We start from the raw sequence: 12609 nt of genomic DNA on the forward strand, positions 1-12609 counted from the left end.
AGTGGACTACTCCATCCTCCTGCAGCCCCACCTGAGGCCAGCCAAGCAGGTCAAAAGGAAGGTGGCACTTGGGTGGGTTTCTGTGGGCACAGCAAATCAGCTCAGCGGAGGAGCTGCTGCTGCAGTCCCTGGGCACCGGCGACACCACCCCGGGGCGGGGGGGAGATAAGTATCCAGTGGAAAGTGAGAGGCTTTGGCTCCACAAATTGTCTTTCCCCAGGCAGTGGCTTAATTAAAACTCTCAAGTGTTCCCAGCTTTTTTTTGAAATTAACTTTGAAAGCGTTCACAAGGAAGAAAAAAAAAAACAACACTAAAAGAAACCAAAAAATATCTGTGGAAAAAGAAAAAGGAAGAAAAGAAGTGGAAAATAAGAGAGGGGAAAAAAAGAGAACATCTTTGGAGTCCTTTGCTTCTCCCTTGAGTGCAGAAAAAGGTGGATTTGGGCTTGGGGTTCCCCCCCCCCCCCCCAGATCCTTTGTAGTGCAAGAGACCAAACCTGATGAGGGGAATGGAAGGCAGCTCTGGAGCTCATCCTGCACTGCAGGTCCTTGCTTTGCTGGGGTCCTGGAAGGGAACCTCTGGAGATCATCCACTCCAAGCCCCCTGCTCCAGCAGGGCACCCCCAGCAGCTTGCCCAGCAGCACAATGCCCAGGGGGGGTTGGAAGCTCTCCACACCAGGAGCCTCCACAACCTCTCTGGGCAGCCTGCTCCAGGCCTCCAGCACCCTCACACCAAACAACTTTTTCCTCCTCTTCAGGTGGACCCTCCTGGGTTCCAGTTCGTGCCCTCTGCCCCTTGTTTCTCCTCCTGCTCAGAGGGAACCTCCTGGGTTCCAGTGTGTGCCCACTGCCCCTTGTTTCTCCTCCTGCTCAGGGGGAGCTTCCTGGGCTCCAGTTTGTGCCCTCTGCCCCTTGTTTCTCCTCCTGCTCAGGGGGAACCTCCTGGGCTCCAGTTTGTGCCCTCTGCCCCTTGTTTCTCCTCCTGCTCAGGGGGAGCCTCCTGGGCTCCAGTTTGTGCCCTCTGCCCCTTGTTTCTCCTCCTGCTCAGAGGGAACCTCCTGGGCTCCAGTTTGTGTCCTCTGCCCCTTGTTTCTCCTCCTGCTCAGAGGGAACCTCCTGGGCTCCAGTTTGTGCCCTCTGCCCCTTGTTTCTCCTCCTGCTCAGAGGGAACCTCCTGGGCTCCAGTTTGTGTCCCTTGACCCTTGTTTCTCCTCCTGCTCAGGAGAGGGAGCCTCCTGGGCTCCAGTTTGTGCCCTCTGCCCCTTGTTTCTCCTCCTGCTCGGATGGAACCTCCTGGCTTCCAGCTGCCTGTGGAATGAGGATGAGAAGATGCAGGGATGAGAGGATGAAGCCTGTTTGCTGATGCTGGGTGGAGGACAAGGTGGTCCTGGAGAGCCCAAGGGCTTTCTTTGCTCCTCCCAGCAGCCCTGCCTGGCTCCCAGCAGGAGGTGAGTGGTTGGTGCCTATTGCTCCCCATCACAGAGCATAACCACTGCGTTTTGTAGCCACTTAGCTAGGGCTGGCATTTGGAAGTGACATTTAAAGGTCACTGCCAATCTCCCTGCATGGAGAGCATGGAGAGGGTGCCAGTGCTTGTGTGACACCGTGATGGGGCCAGGGGTGTGAGCAGCATCAGTAAAGATGCTGAGCTGGGTCCCTGCCTCCCATCTCTCTTACTCTCCTCCTCTCCAGCCCTGCTGTTCATTTCCTCACCTGTGTCCTGCCTCCCTTCCCAGCTTATCCCAGAATCCCAGCACAGGAGGGGTTGGAAGAGACCTCCAGAGGTCATCCAGTCCAACCCCCCCGGCAGAGAGGACTCACCCAGGGGAGGTCAGAGAGGAACTCATCCAGATAGGGCTTGAAAGCCTCAAGGAGACTCCACAACCTCCCTGGGCAGCCTGCTCCAGGCCTCCAGCATCCTCACACCAAACAACTTCATCCTCCTCTTCAGATAGAACATCCTAGGCTCCAGCTTGTGCCCACTGCCCCTGAGGAAAGCAGAGTGGTGGGAGGGAAAGGGGGAGGCTTGGGAGACTTCAATGCACTCAACTCTCCAAGCTGATGAATTGCAGCACTAAAGCGAAGTTTCCCACAGACCTTGGGCCAAAATTCCTGGCTGGGGGTTTGGGAGCTTCTTGGCTTTCTTGAGATGGTTCCACAGCCTTTTTTTCCACCCCCTCCCTCCTGTCCATCCTGGGCACCACGAAAATGCCCTGGGGAAAGCTGCAGCCAGCACCTGATGTAAACAAGAGGAGATGGGGAGAGGGGAAAACCCTCCCTCGGCAGCCTGTGGAGAAGGCATTAAGGACTATCAGGAAGAATCATCCTCGGCGTGGCATGAAGAGGCTGCTCCAAAGCTACAGGAGCCGGGGAGGGGGGAAGGGGGGCGGATGGGTTTGTGGGGGGAGAGGCTGCCTCCTTCCCGCAGCACGAAGGCTTCTCTCCCGGCAGGTTCATGCCGTGCGGTAGGTAAATTATTCTCAGCCACATTTCCTCAGGTCTTATTTCATGGCCCAGTGATGATTGTGCTACTGATCTGCCGAAGTGTGTGTGTGTGTGTGTAGGGGGGTGGGGGTGGAGAGACCTTACGAATCAGGGCTGTGGAAGCCTTCCAGAAGAGCCAATAGCTAAACACGCGGTGGAGGCATCCTGTCCTGTGACATATGGGGAGGGAAAACACAGCCCCAGAGCCCTGCAAGAGGAGCAGCTCCCTGCACAGCGCTTCCCCCCTGGCAAAGAGGAGCAGGGGATGCTAACCCAGCCAGGCAGAGCAGCACACCTGGCACAGGGGAGAGGTTTAAGCCCTCCCCCACCCCGCTGCCCCCAGGCTTAAAGCAGAGGTTTAAGGCAGCGCTGGACTCTTCTCTCTGCTGGTGCCAGGCTGGGTTAGCAGCAGGAGCTCGCTGGGGCTGTGCCAGCTTTGATCAGCCCTCCTGCTCAGCCCCTGTCCCACAGCAGGGCTGGTGCCAGCAGGGGATGTGCCCACACACTGCTCCAGGGAGGCTGGAAAGGGCACTGCCGTGGCTGCTGGCATCGTGGCAGCTCCTTTGGGAGCTCCCCAGTGCTGCTGTGAGCTCCCCAGTGCTGCTGTGAGCTCCCCAGGATTTCTCTGATCTCCTTGCTGCCCTTTCCCAGCTGGGCAGCAGCTCTATTTTCCTCTATTCCCCCCCAAACCTCTCCATTCCTGTTTCTCAGGACAGAACAGGCCATGGATGGGGGCCATGGATGTCCTGCAGCAATGGCCCCAGCTGCACTCCTTGCCTGGGGGAATCTCCTGCTTGTGGTCTCTGTCCAGGGGGTCTCCCGTTCAAACTCCCTCCCAGGTGACAGAAGGAGAGGAAATGGCCTGAAATTGTGCCAGGGGAGGCTTAGGTTGGATGTTGGGACCAATTTCTTTGCTGCAAGAGTGGTCAGGGATTGGCAGAGGCTGCCCAGGGAGGTGGTGGAGTCCCCAGCCCTGGAGGTGTTCAGCAAACCTGTGGCCATGGCACTTGGGGCCAGGGTTTAGTGGCCGTGGTGGGGTTGGGTTGCTGCTTGGACTGGGTGACCTTAGGTAGCTTCTCCAGCCCAAGCAGCTCTCTGATCCTGGGAGGAGTGTCTGGGGGCTCTATGTATATTTTAGTGATTCAAAGTGGGGGGTTGGTTGGGTTGGTTTGCTCGTGTCCAAGAGGAAAAAGGTTCCCAGCACAGGCAGGAGTCAGCCCCTGTCACCCTGATGAATGTGCTGTGGTCCAAGCCAGACCACTTAGCTTCCCCTCCTGCTTAAACTAATCCCTGTGTCCATCAGTCATGGGCGGGGGGAAAAAGCCTCAGACCCTCATTTATTCCAGCTCCCAACAAATATGCACAGCACCAGCAGCTTTTCCTTGTGGCAAGGAGTGGAAGGGGAAAGGGAGAAAGAAGGATCTGACAGTTAGGGAGGGACTTTTGGAAGGGGCTTTGGGACATGAAGAACAAGTTCCTTGCTGTGCAGGTGGTGGAACACTGGAGCAGGTTGCCCAGGGAGGTGGTGGAGGCCCTGTGCTTGGAGGGCTTGATGGGGCTTGGAGCAACCTGATCTAGTTGAGAATGTCCCTGCTGACTGCAGTGGGTGGGGGTGGACCAGATGGGCTCCAGAGGTCCCTTCCAACCCAGACCATTCTCTGATTCTCTGATCCTGTGGCTCTGTGATTCCATGATTCTTTGAATCTCTTACTCTCTAATTCTGGGACTGTGATTCTCTGACCCTGTGACTCTGAGTCCATGATTCTTTGATCCTATAATTCTGTGGTTCTATGATTCTATCATTCTGTGATTCCATGGTTCTATGACTCTGTAAAAGAGAGATTGGCCACTGGGATGTGCTGCCCAGGGAGGTGGTGGAGTCCCCATCCCTGGAGGTGTTTAGGAAGAGCCTGGATGAGGCCCTTGGTGCCATGGTTGAGTTGATCAGATGGTGCTGGGGGATAGGTTGGACTGGATGATCTTGAAGGTCTCTTCCAACCTGGTTAATCCTACTCTACTCTGCTCTACTCTACTCTACTCTACTCTACTCTACTCTACTCTACTCTACTCTACTCTATTCTATCCCATTCCATTCCATTCCATTCCATTCCATTCCATTCCATTCCATTCCATTCCATTCCATTCCATTCCATTCCATTCCATTCCATTCCTTCCTATCCTATCCTATCCTATCCTATCCTATCCTATGGTTCTATGAGACTTTGACTCTGTGATTCCATGAGTCTATGAATCTATGACTATGATTCTCTGATCCTGTGACTCTGGTTCTGTGATTCTATTACTCTGTAATTCTATGACTCTCTGATTCCATGATTCTATGATTCTATGATTCCATGAGAGTTGGGGTTGTTCAGTCTGGAGAGGAGAAGGCTCTGAGGAGACCTAACTGTGGCCTTCCAGGATCTGAAGGGGGCTACAAGAAAGCTGGGGAGGGACTTTTGAGGGTGTCAGGGAGGGATAGGACTGGGGGGGGTAGAGCAGAACTAGAAGTGGGGAGATTGAGATTGGATGTGAGGAAGAAGTTGTTCCCCAGGAGGGTGGTGAGAGCCTGGCACAGGTTGCCCAGGGAGGTGGTGGAAGCCTCCTGCCTGGAGGTGTTTGCAGCCAGGCTGGATGTGGCTGTGAGCAACCTGCTGTGGTGCGAGGTGTCCCTGGCCATGGCAGGGGGGTTGGACTGGCTGAGCTTTGAGGTCCCTTCCAGCCCTGACAGTTCTGTGAGTCTATGATTTCATGATTCTATGATTATATGACTCCATGGTTATGTAACTCAATGATTCTATGCCTCTCTGATTCTATGCCTCTCTGATTCTATGCCTCCCTGATTCTAGCTGATCTCCAGAGCTTCCTCCCACCCTCCCCACACCCCCATGCTGGGGTTCCTCACTTCAGTGACGTGGATCTGGGGTCCCAGAGGGCCTCAGGCACTCGGAGCCAAAGCCACAAGAGATCCTCCATGAGAGCAGGAAACAAACTCCAGATTTTGTGGCTCCCAGCCATGTCCTCTTAAAACTGAATTCATGGCTCCTGTCTGCCTGGGGCCATCATTTCCCAAGGTTTATGCACACACCACACACAAGTGGCCTGGAAACATAAAATTATATAGGGCAGTTAATTGAAAACCTGCCTGTGCCACCTGCAATCATTGCCATTGAGTGGGGCTGGGAGCAGGGAGTCACTGGAGACTAACCAGGCTTGGTGACACCATGACAGCTCTGAGCAGCTCCAGGGCCAACCCAGCCCCTGCAGGAATGTGTTGTCCAGGGAGGTGGTTGAGGCCCTGTCCCTGGGGGTGTTTAAGAGCAGGCTGGATGAGGCTCTGGCCAGGCTGATCTAGTGTGGGGTGTCCCTGCCCATGGCAGGGGGGTTGGAACTAGATGATCCTTGTGGTCCCTTCCAACCCTGAATGAAACTATGAAACTATGAAACTATGAAGCAGGAGGAACCACTTCACCCCTGGGACTGGGCTGGGAAGCCAAAGGAGTTTCCATGCAGCAGGGGCTCCCATGCTGGCTGCTGAGGCCATGCAGGTCCCCAAGGGGATCAGGTCAGTCAGGGAGGTCCAAGAGTTGACAACTCCAAGGGGTTGGTCTGAATCAGAGCCACCTAATGGGGGGGGGGGGGGGTTATCAATCATTTCATCTGCCAAGTGAAGAGGGGAAAGTTTTGTGGTCTCCTGCATTTCCTCTGGGGGTTGAACCATTCCCTGAAGGCAGCTGAGTTGTTTCCCTTCCAATAACTATCCCCTGATGGGCCCCAAGGTCCTGGTCCCAGCGTGCAAGGGGCTGCTGTGCACTGCAGATGATCACTGTCACTGCACAGCATCCACAGAGAGGAGGAGGAGGAGAAAAGGAGGAAGAGAAAATCAGAGCAAAGGGCCAAAGACAGCCAGCAGTGCAGAAGAGCCCTGGAGTGATCAATGGAGGAGGTGCTCAGGTTGGAAGAGACCTCCAAGGTCCTTGTGGCCAAGAAGGTCAATGCTGTCCTGGGGGGCATGAAGAAGAGTGTGGCCAGCAGGGCAAGGGAGGCTCTCCTCCACCTCCACTCTGCCCTAGGCAGGCCACAGCTGGAGTATTTGGTCCAGTTCTGGGCTCCACAGTTCAAAAGGGACAGAGATCTACTGGACAGTGTTCAGCAGGACCTTGGAGGATGATGAAGGGACTGGAACACCTCTGCTATGAAGAAAGCCTGAGAGGCCTGGGGCTGCTTAGCCTGGAGAAGGCTGAGAGGGCATCTGCTCAGTGCATGCAAGTCTCTGAGGGGTGGGTGGCAAGAAGCAGGGGCCAGGCTCTTTGCAGTGGTGTCCTCTGACAGGACAAGGGGCAATGGACACAAAGTGGAACCCAGCAGGTTCCACCTCAACATGAAGACAAACTTCTTTGGTGTGAAGCTGCTGGAGGCCTGGAGCAGGCTGCCCAGAGAGGTTGTGGAGCCTCTGGAGACTTTCCAGCCCCATCTGGATGTGTTCCTGTGTGCCCTGCCCTGGCTGACCCTGCTCTGGCAGGGGGGGTTGGACTGGATGACCTCTGGAGGTCCCTTCCAGCCCCTCCCATTCTATGGATCAAGTCCAAACGCTCAGCCAGCACTGCCAGGTCACCACTGACCCCTGTCCCTCAACACCACAGCTTCATGGCTTTCAAAGCCCTCCAGGGAGGAGGAATCCAGGGGAGGGGCTCCAAGGGCTGGTTGAGTTAAGGCAAGGGGGAAAGAGTGAGCAGGGCAAGAGCTGCTGGAGCTGGCTCGTTTATTTGGGCAACAAGAGGCCAGCTTTAAATATTGATAGTGCTTCCTAATGCACTCCTAAGTGCACTGGAGTGTCTCCTGCAAAGACCATGAGCCTTGGTGAGCTCACTGCAAATATCTTTGTCTCTCTGCTGCTAAATCTTTGATGAGAAGCAGGGAAGGAGGAGGATTTGCCTCCCTGCCTCTGTGTGTGCTGCCAAGTGCTGGGAGCACAGGAGGGAATATCCTGCAGAGCAGAGTTTGGAACCCCAGGGCACCCCCCGGAGTGGGAGCTGCTCCCCCTTGGAGGCAGCTTTCAGGTGTGATGGATGAGGAGGATGGTTGGGGCTGGCTGGGGAGGAAGAGCCTCTCATAGAGCTGCCAGTGAAAAAGTGCAGCACCAGAGATGTGATTGCCCCCCTGGACAGGCCACATCTTGGTTGCTGGGGTCAGTTCTGGGGCCCTCACTCCAAGAAGAGCATTGAGGAGCTGAAGCAGGTCCAGGGAAGAGCAAGGAAACTGGGGAAGGGTCTGGAGAACAGGGCAGGGGAGGAGCAGCTGAGGGAGCTGGGGGTGTTGAGCCTGGAGAAGAGGAGACTGAGAGGAGACCTTTTGGGGCTCTACAGCTCCCTGAGAAGAGGCTGGAGCCAGGGGGGGACTGGTCTCTTCTCCCTGGTGTCAGGTGATAGAATAAGTACAAGGGTAGGGAGACACTGGCACAGGTTGCCCAGGGAGGCTGTGGCTGTGTCCATCCCTAGGGGATGTGGGGTGGAAGTGTCCTTGCTAGGGGATAGGGGGTGGAAACACCCATTCCTAGGTCCTGAGAGACCTCACAGAAGCCTTCCAGTACCTGAAGGGGGCTCCAGGAGAGCTGGGGAAGGACTTTTGGGAAGGGCTGGGAGTGCCAGGACAAGGAGATAATGGCTTTGAGCTGGGAAAGGGCAGAGTGAGACTGGAGATGAGGAAGAAATCATTGGCATTGAGGGTGGGGAGACACTGGCACAGGTTGCCCAGGGAGGCTGTGGCTTCCCCCTCCCTGGAGGTGTTCCAGGCCAGGCTGGATGAGACCTTGAGCAAGCTGGGGCTGGTGGGAGGTGTCCCTGCCCATGGCAGTGGGACTGGAACTGGCTGAGCTTTGAGCTCCCTTCCAGCCTGAGCCACTCTGTGATTTTCCCAGAGCCACCTTTCCCCAGAGATGATAAATTCCCTGCTTGCAGATTTATTACAAGGAGTTGAAAGGGTGGAAAAGTGAATTGCAGGGTGGGTTGGGTTTGGTGGGGTTTGGTGTCAAAGCTGTTAACATTTTCTGTCACTCCCAAACCGCTAAATGAAATCCAACCTGCAGCCTAAGTAGTCCCTGATTAAATCATTTCCCCTTTCAGCTGCTCTGAAGGGAAGCTGAAGATGTCCTTCAGGAAGTTCATGGCCAGTGATGCAAGAAAACCTGCAAAGAGAGGGATCCCACATAAACCCTGACCTCATCTCATAGTGAGGGAGGCTTTGAGGTGCAAAGGGCTGCTGCAGGGTCAGAGCAGCCAGTTGAGAGACACAGCCTGGAGGTGAGCCCTGATTGACAGCAGCTGAACAGGAGCCAGCAGTGTGCCCAGGGGGCCAAGAAGGCCAATGGCATCCTGGCCTGCAGCAGGAGCAGTGTGGCCAGCAGGGAAGTCATTGTGCCCTGTGCTCAGCACTGGTTAGGCCACACCTGGAGTCCTGTGTCCAGTTCTGGGCTCCTCAGGTTAAGAAGGACATTGAGAGACTTGAAGGTGTCCAGAGAAGGGCAAGGAGGCTGGGGAGGGGTCTGGAGCACAGCCCTGTGAGGAGAGGCTGAGGGAGCTGGGGTTGCTTAGCCTGGAGAAGAGGAGGCTCAGGGGAGACCTTCTTGCTCTCTCCAACTCCCTGAAGGGAGGTTGTAGCCAGGTGGGGGTTGGTCTCTTCTCCCAGGCAGCCAGCAGCAGAACAAGAGGCCACAGCCTCAAGCTGTGCCAGGGGAAGTTTATACTTGAGGTGAGGAGAAAGTTCTTCCCAGGAAGAGGAATTGGCCACTGGGCTGTGCTGCCCAGGGAGGTGGTGGAGTCCCCATCCCTGGAGGTGTTCAAGGAAGGCCTGGATGTGGCTCTTGGAGCCATGGTTTGGTTGTCAGGAGGTGTTAGGTGATAGCTTGGACTTGATGATCTCTGAGGTCTTTTCCAGCCTTATTGATTCTATGGCTATGATTCTTCTTGAGGGGTCCCTGCAGCCCCTCCAGCTGCTCCAGCACCTTCCCTGATAAAGAACCTTAGCCCTGACTTTGCTCTCGGGCAATCAAAGCCTGGGCTGGAGAAGAGTGGGAGAACAAAACTCTTATGAGGAGCATCTGAGGGACCTGGGGTTGTTGAGCCTGGAGAAAAGGAGGCTGAGGGGAGACCTCATTGCTCTCTCCAACTCCCTGAAAGGAGGCTGGAGTGAGGTGGGGGTTGGTCTCTTCTCCCAAGGAACAAGTGAGAGGATGAGAGGAAATGGCCTCAGGTGGCCCCAGGGGAGGTTTAGGTTGGACACCAGAAGAAACTTCTTCACTGGAAGTTTTCTCAAAGCCTGGCACAGGCTGCCCAGGGAGGTGGTGGAGTCCCCATCCCTGGATGTGTTCAGAGGACACATGGACGTGGTGCTGAGGGCCATGGCTCGGGGACAGTGGCTCAGCAGCGGTGCTGGGACGAGCAGTGAAGACCTGATGCTCTCCAAGGTCTCTTCCAGCCCCAGCTGCTCTATGATCCACCTCCATCCTTCCCAGAGAGCTGAGGCTGGGAACTAACTCACAGATCAGAACCCTTGGCAGGGAATGAATCCTTCCCTCCTAGAGCAAGCAGCTTGTCAAGTGGGATGCTGAAGTGCCTCCTGACTGCTCTGCTTGACTCCGAGCCCATCCTCAGCCCTCTCCTACCACTCAGCCGCTGCCTGCTGCTGCTGCTGCTGCAGCTGCATAATGAAGGCAGAGAGGCACAGAGGCGATTTTGCAGGGGAAATAAAAACTGTATCTATAATTAATGATCCTCCTAGCAGGCCCAGCCCCTTATTAATGTAGCAATTTGGTGAAACATAATTTATGAGACACTGAACTTAATCACCGACAAGATCCCGAGTCAGACACCCGGGGAAAGGGAGGGGAAGGGGAGTTGCCTGCTCTGATTGCACATTCAGAGGACACTTGTAACGTGCAGCTCTCTTGGCAGGAACAAATCCCCTCCTGACAGGGCTGGAGATAACCCAAGGAGGCTTTGATGCGCAGGGAAGGGGGAAGAAAGTGAAGGGAAGCCAGCAGAGTCCGTTCCCAAGCAGCCTCTCCGCAGGCCCTGGGCTGAGTCAGAAATCAACAAGAGCCTTTCAAACCTCCCCTGCCAAACTGCTCTGCTCCAGCCCCGGGCTGTGGAGGGAGGCAGGACCTTCCTGGGGTGGCCTAGAATACCTCAGAGGACCTTTCTCCAGGTTCTTGTTCTTCTCCAGATCCCAAATTCTCCCCTAGGTCCCCCCTTCTTCCCCAGCTCCCCAATTCCTTTCCAGGTTCCTCCTTCTTCCCCAGCTCCCCAATTCCTTTCCAGGTTCCCCCTTCTTCCCCAGCTCCCCAGTTCCTTTCCAGGTTCCTCCTTCTTCTCCAGCTCCCCAGTTCCTTTCCAGGTTCCTCCTTCTTCTCCAGCTCCCCAATTCCTTTCCAGGTTCCTCCTTCTTCCCCAGCTCCCCAACTCCTTTCCAGGTCCCCCCTTCTTCTTCAGCTCCCCAACTCCTTTCCAGGTCCCCCCTTCTTCTTCAGCTCCCCAATTCCTTTCCAGGTTCCTCCTTCATCTCCAGCTCCCCAGTTCCTTTCCAGGTCCCCCCTTCTTCTTCAGCTCCCCAATTCCTTTCCAGGTTCCTCCTTCTTCTCCAGCTCCCCAGTTCCTTTCCAGGTCCCCCCTTCTTCTTCAGCTCCCCAATTCCTTTCCAGGTCCCCCCTTCTTCTTCAGCTCCCCAACTCCTTTCCAGGTCCCCCCTTCTTCTTCAGCTCCCCAATTCCTTTCCAGGTTCCTCCTTCATCTCCAGCTCCCCAGTTCCTTTCCAGGTCCCCCCTTCTTCTTCAGCTCCCCAATTCCTTTCCAGGTCCCCCCTTCTTCTTCAGCTCCCCAACTCCTTTCCAGGTCCCCCCTTCTTCTTCAGCTCCCCAATTCCTTTCCAGGTTCCTCCTTCTTCTCCAGCTCCTCCTTTCCTCTCCACCTTCTCCCCTTTTTCTCTATCTGCTGTAGGACAAGCCTGGAGCCCCAAGTTAGACCTTTTCCAGAAGGTCCTTGGTGAAGCTGGAGAACAAAGCCTCCCACATGTGTGCTGTGGGCTTGGAACTGGATGATCTTTAGGCTCTTTTCCAACCCAAACCACCCTAGAGTCTCCTTCTCTGGATGCTTTCAAGACTCATCTGGATGCACTCCTGTGTGGCCTGCCCTGGCTGATCCTGCCTGGGCAAGGGGGCTTGGACTGGCTGATCTCCAGAGGTCCCTTCCAATTGATTCCATGATTCTACAGGGAGACTCCCAGCAGGAGAACACTTCCACAGCTTTCTGGAGGTGTTTAAGAAGAGCCTGGATGAGGCCCTTGGTGCCATGGTTGAGTTGATCAGATGGTGCTGGGTGAAAGGTTGGACTGGATGATCTCAAAGGTCTTTTCCAAGCTGGTTAATTCTTCTATTCTATTCTATTCTATTCTATTCTATTCTATTCTATTCTATTCTATTCTATTCTACTCTACTCTACTCTACTCTATTCTATTCCTATTCCCACAGAGACCAGGAGAAGAAAACTGGATTCCTGGCTTGGTTGTGACCACCCAAGCCTGCAAAGCCCCCCAGGCAGGTCTGGCTGCTGTAGGTGCCAGGGCAAACCCCAGCCCTGGCCTCGGTGGAGCAGCAGCTGCGGCAGGGAGCGGGGGCGGGCAGGAGACCTTCCCAGGCAGCACTGGAAGGAGCCCAATGCAAACCCATTTGGAAGCAGCAGGAGCTTTTGCACAATCATCTTCTCATTCCCCCCTCCCCAGCCCTTCCCCAGCCCTGCCTTTGGCTGCTCAGCACTTTGGGAAGAGCAACCCAAGCTGTGCTGCCACATGCTCTCCTCCGGAGCTGCCAGAGTCCCTTTCCCCCCCCTTCCCACCACCCTCCCTCCCCCCTCAGCGGGAAGAGCAGCTCTCTTTTTTAATTGGGAGCTAGCAACAATTAAACAAACGATGCTCCATTCTTTATCCTTTGTCGTGCAAACGCTCTCAGAGGCACAGGCAGCCCCCAGCAGGCTGCCTCCTGCCTTGGGGGAGCAGCTCGGAGGTGATGTCGGTGCTAAGAGCCCCTGGGAGCTCTCAGGTGGGCAACATTTCTCTCTTCCCACAGCCCCCCCCCC

This window comes from Melanerpes formicivorus, unplaced genomic scaffold (genome assembly GCF_026170545.1).
Source record: "Melanerpes formicivorus ecotype bairdi unplaced genomic scaffold, bMelFor1.0.p_v2 SCAF_34, whole genome shotgun sequence".
Classification (NCBI taxonomy): domain Eukaryota; kingdom Metazoa; phylum Chordata; class Aves; order Piciformes; family Picidae; genus Melanerpes; species Melanerpes formicivorus.